This window comes from Priapulus caudatus, unplaced genomic scaffold, assembly GCF_000485595.1.
Source record: "Priapulus caudatus unplaced genomic scaffold, Priapulus_caudatus-5.0.1 Scaffold799, whole genome shotgun sequence".
In the NCBI taxonomy this organism is placed as follows: Eukaryota; Metazoa; Priapulida; class Priapulimorpha; order Priapulimorphida; family Priapulidae; genus Priapulus; species Priapulus caudatus.
The window spans coordinates 29126-34353 of record NW_014577860.1 but is presented as its reverse complement, the minus strand read 5'-3'; the positions used below and the strand labels follow the sequence as shown (position 1 = coordinate 34353).

General features: G+C 51.4%; 1 long non-coding RNA gene across 1 annotated transcript in view; it reads left to right on the top strand.

Annotated features, from left to right (window-relative positions):
- The first annotated feature begins 208 nt into the window (after window positions 1–208).
- Window positions 209–5228, top strand: part of LOC106813614 — a 13377-nt gene continuing 8357 nt past the window's right edge. The window contains exon 1 of the long non-coding RNA XR_001394488.1: window positions 209–226. This is a non-coding gene — a long non-coding RNA (uncharacterized LOC106813614). The remainder of the gene's footprint in view (window positions 227–5228) is intronic.

Genomic DNA, 5228 nt, shown 5'->3' with positions numbered 1-5228 from the left:
AACTTTTTTAATATTTTAAAAGCTATCTTTGGTTAAAACGCGATCAGGTGGCAGAGCGTTTCATTTAACGTCGTTTCAGTTAAAGTCGGGGTTTTCAGGAACCTAATTACTACGTACTTTATAACTACGACGTTAATCGGGGAAATGGTGTATCATTGGATAATGGGAGGTAGAGCTAGTGTAGCGATGCAAATTGATGCGAGTGAAAGTTAGGGTTAGGGTTAGGGTTCTTTTTTCGAACCCATTTCGGACGCTTGGATCAGAACCTATTTGAAGAGCGTCTTAATACACTAATTGACACTAGAAGCCAACTGGCATTGTTAACCTTTAGGAAGACATATGGTGTTATTAGCTTTAGAGTGATGTTGGAGTCATTAGTTCTAAAGAGCATTCATAAGAGACGTGGCCAACATAATCAGCCAGTAGCAACTCTAAGAGATAGCTAATGCAACCGGGAATATCGGCAGCCAGCCAGTGGCGAGGAGAATGGGGCGTCAAACGTTCAATAGGGCAGATAGGCGAGAGGTCCAGCGTGTGAGGGAGAACACGTGTCCACCGAAAAGCCACGCCCGAGATATATAAATTCGCGGCCGGGAGAGGAGTGGAGGAAGGAGAGATGTATGGAAGAGCGAGGGGACGTGATGAAGGAGAGAGATGAAGGCGGGGGGGGGAGATGTAGGAAATGGGAGAGACGGGAGTGAGTCGAGAATACGACTGACGTTTGTAACTGTGCTGAATCAAAGAATAAAAGAACATTATCCTGTGAGTGCATGCTGTTCGCCTCATGCAGAGACTGTGTACATTTCTCAACGTTACACGAGTTGTACGGTGTGGTATACGTGAACCTACGCGGTGTGCGTCTATTTTTTCCGTACCGCAAATGCGTAAACGTCCTACACGGGTTCCTCTGATTGGCTGCTTTGCTTTGCTTTAACGCAACAACCCTTCAAAACAAGAGAACAAACGCCCACTTGTAAATGTTTGTTTTAGTTCATCTTCAGTAAATAAGTAAGTTTTCTGATGTATTTTCTATGAAAAACACACATTTTACTCATTCATATATAATATAATATCACTATAATTACAATTCTATGTGTAACTGTGCTATTTTCATCTTAATCTCAAGTTATGAGAGGGTTTGGGCTCTCGTAACACTTAGTACATACGTACGTACTCGTACTAGCGTCCTCGTCACGATCCTTGTGATCGAATCCTAAAGGACGGGGAGTAACGGTCCTGTCAGGGTGCGCGGCGACAACGGCAACTGGACCTATACCACGGCCAATGGTAGTAGTCGGTTAGGTAAAGAGATAGCAAATCCGTTACACTGGAGCCGTAAACCAGGATTGCGACGTGATGGCGAGACGACGAACGACACGCCAGACAGTCGGGGCCAAGTTGGAGATGCAGGGCGTTGGATGGGACCAAACAGACACCATTTGTGCGCAGTAGTGGAAGGAGGAGAGAAGAAGATATGGCGTGTTAGAGATGGACCACGAGGAGTGAAAACGAAAGTTGGCAGCCGGTCGTGAGCTGCTGGCGAAATTTCAGAGGACAGTGTTAGAGATGGAAGACGAGGAGCGAAAACGAAAGTTGGCAGCCGGTCGTGGGCTGCTGGCGAAGTTTCAGAGGGCAAAGAAGAAAGGCAAGAAGCGTAAGGTGGTGACAGGCATGCGTGACGCGAAGGCAGTTTTGGTCATGCCAGAAGAAAGTTCACGCTCACCACCTCGCTACCTCACGCCTGTATTATGAGAGCGATCATTCCTGTTCAAAGTGCAGACGATTGGCTGATGAGGTTGGGCCACACCGGTGGCGGCGACCGTCGGATGCCGACGCTGCACGACATGCAAGAGGTTCTCGAGGGAGCACTGTCTTCTAGAGGAAGTTGCTAGTGGGAAAGGAAGACTTCCACGAAAAAAGGAAGCTACTGTGTCCAAGCCTAAGTAGCGAGCTACTTGGGAAGGGAGGCTTCCATAACCAGCTTCGGGATGGTGCTGCGATTGAGAGCGAAGCCTCGCTGTCCTGCCTGCAGAAGGAGCTGAGTGAAAAGGAAGCTTTGCTGTCCGGCCTGCAGAAGGAGCTGAACGAGAAGGAAGCCTCGCTGTCTGGCCTGCAGAAGGAGCTGAACGAGAAGGAAGCCTCGCTGTCTGGCCTGCAGAAGGAGCTGAGCGTGAAGGAAGCCTTGCTGTTCGGCCTGCAGAAGGAGCTGAGCGAGAAGGAAGCCGCAGTGAGCACGCTGGAGAGCTGCCTGAAGGAGAAGAATCTCTCTGTCGCTGAGAAGGAGGCGGCACTAGAGAGCGCTGTAGCGAGACTCGCCGAGGCGGAGAGGTTGGAGTTGGTGCGACGAGCCACGTGAGGGCGTAGTGGAGGATAGGCAGGAATCCGTTGAGGAGATAAGCGAGATGCCCGCCGACCAAGGAATGGTCCGCGCCGAAGACATAGTGTCGGAACAGTGCGTCGCGGAAATCCCAGCGGTTCTACCTCCTCCACCCACAGCATAGCCGGAGATGACGGGGATACTGAGGCAGAAAGAACGGAGATGCTGAGGCGGAGAGTACGAGGTGGCTGAGCCACGTGAGGACGTAGTGGAGGATAGGCAGGAACCTGCTGAGGAGGTAAGCGAGATGCCCGCTGACCAAGGACTGGTCCGCGCCGACGACATAACGTTGGAACAGTGCGTCGCAGAAATCTCAGCGGATCTACCTCCTTCACCCACAGCACAGCCGGAGATGACGGGGATGCTGAAGCAGAGATAACGGGGATGCTGAGAAAGATGAGTGGCAGCGGGAGGGAAGAAGAAGAGACCTCTACGGTGGCATTAGGATCGCTCAAACTGGGGTAGGCCCCCATGGTGAGATAACACTGCACGAGTCTGTGGAGAGGAGGAAGTGACGAAGCGTACGACGCCTCGAGAGTCTCCTGCAGGTGCTGATCACGCTCGCGGGGTTACGACTCCTCCTTTCCAACACTGCCGGATGTGTTAGCGGAGCGGACGGGGATGGCACGTGTCGATCTGGAGTAACGACGCGGGTGGTAGGGTCACGCCTACTGCCTGTGCGGGCAGATATCGCCTTGCCCGTGTAGACCCGCCGAGGAGCGGGTTGCGTGTTGTCGCCCGAGCGCCGGCGACGTGATTGCCGCTCGACAGACTAAATAGATGGTGGGTGGCAGAAGACGAACACTGAAAAGAGCGAAGCCAACCTGTCGTCGTAGAACTCTTCATGGAACTCTCCTCTTCTCTCTTATCTTGTAGAGGTCATGGAACTCTTCCCTCTTTGTGGAACACTCATAATACGTGGTGAGACTGAGACAGTAACACGTGGTGAGACTGAGACAGTAACACGTGGTGAGACCGAGAACATAGCACGTGGTGAGACTGAGACAGTAACACGTGGTGAGACTGAGACAGTAACACAGCGAGTTCCCGGGGGCCAGGGAACCTACAGGATCGCCGTCGACGCCAAACGTTCTACCGACCCGTGGACATGGAGGAGGCCACGTCACAGTGTGGGAGGAACTTCGCATAGTGCCGGGGCCCACTAAGCGCCCCGTGCCGCGATTAGTTTATTTTGTAGTTGACGCATTCTTTTGTAATGTTTACCGCTGGGCGGTTGCCCCTTGTTCTTAGCGGAGTGTGTGTTTACAACGTGCGGTTGTTTGCCGTGGTTAGTATAGCATGTGTCATCTGCTATGTTTTATTTTTATTTGGTAGTATAAATTGAGCAGGGGCTTTTCAATTTTAAGTTGGGCGGAGTGTAGCAGATTCGCTTTTAGTATCGTGCGTTTCTGTAGTTGGTGTTACAGTTTTATTTCACGAGAGATGGCACTAGGGGGGGGGGTGTCCCGCAATGAACCATTTTTGTGTACCCTCCGCGATAACAGTTCCAGGAAGTGGAAACAATAGACAGAAAGGGCGCGAAAAGGGGAAGACACGCCGGAGGTTTGTGGGAGAGCAGCTGTGTTTAGAATGTGTCCGATATTAACCGTGCATGTGCATTACTGTAGAGTGTTCGGGATGTGTGATATCATGCAGACTTTCATAGTGCGCGTACAGTAGCTAGTATTCGAGTGCTGACATGGGCAGTGAGTGTGCGCAGACACATCGGAGGTTGTGAGTGAGTCCATCTCTCCCCTTCCACCTCGGTCTCTAGGAGCCACCTGGCGCTCACCTGCGGCGCGTTGAGTGATACATGTCAGCGGTTTCTCGCTTCTTGCGCCAACTCAGGGTGCGCGCTGGGGCTACCAGCGAGGGCGTCGCACGATATCACAATAACAACAATCGCAACTAGCAACTGGTCAACAATATTATTAATACCAAACATGGGCCAAGCTTCGAGCAAGAAGGAAGGCGGGATAAGCCCGAGGAGAAGGAGGGGAGCAGGAGAAGGAGGCGAAAAGAAGAATGATGGCCATCAGTAGGGGCAACGACAGGAGCATGAAGCAGGATTAAAGGGCCAGAGCAGGACAGGATCGGGGCAGTAGCAGTAGCATGGAGCATGAGGCGGGACAACATGAGGAGGACGGGGAGGATGAAGAGGAGGAGCAGGGGAGGCAGAAAGGTATAATGAGAAAAGACCTCGTGAGATGAGCAGACCTCGTGCGACGCTTTCAATACAATAATTAACCAGAGAGCAGCACATGTGTATAAAAGAAAGGGAGGGGAAGGGAAGGAGGGAGAGAAAATGAGAGAAAGAGAGAGGAAGGGGGAGGGATGGTGGGAGAGGGAGAGAGAAAGAGAGAGAGAGAGAGAGAGAATCAGAGAAAAAGAGAGAGAGAGAGAGAGAGGATGTGAGCATCTCCCTAGCGTCTGTTTGCGACGTTGGTCTGCGCGTATAATTGAATCTCGTTTCCGTTCGTTTCGGATTCGCGTTCTCACCTCGAACACCCATCTGCCGTAAAATAGACAGATCGCTTTGAAAGGATTATCGTGCGAGTGAAATGACGAGACGAGTTTCCTCTCGATTCGCTTCCCGTGTGATCATCGGGTGAGTTGAGAACATGCTTCTTGCACGAATAAATGATTACAGTGGTGGGGACAATAGTTGGGCGGCGAAAATCGAGAAAAAGAAAGGAGAGAGCAGGAGAGAGGAGAGAGAGAGTGTCTCTCTCTCTCTCTCTCTCTCTCTCTCTCTCAGAGAGAGAGAGAGAGAGAGAGAGAGAGAGAGAGAGTAGAGAGAGAGAGAGAGAGAGAGAGAGAGAGAGAGAGAGAGAGAGAGAGAGAGAGAGAG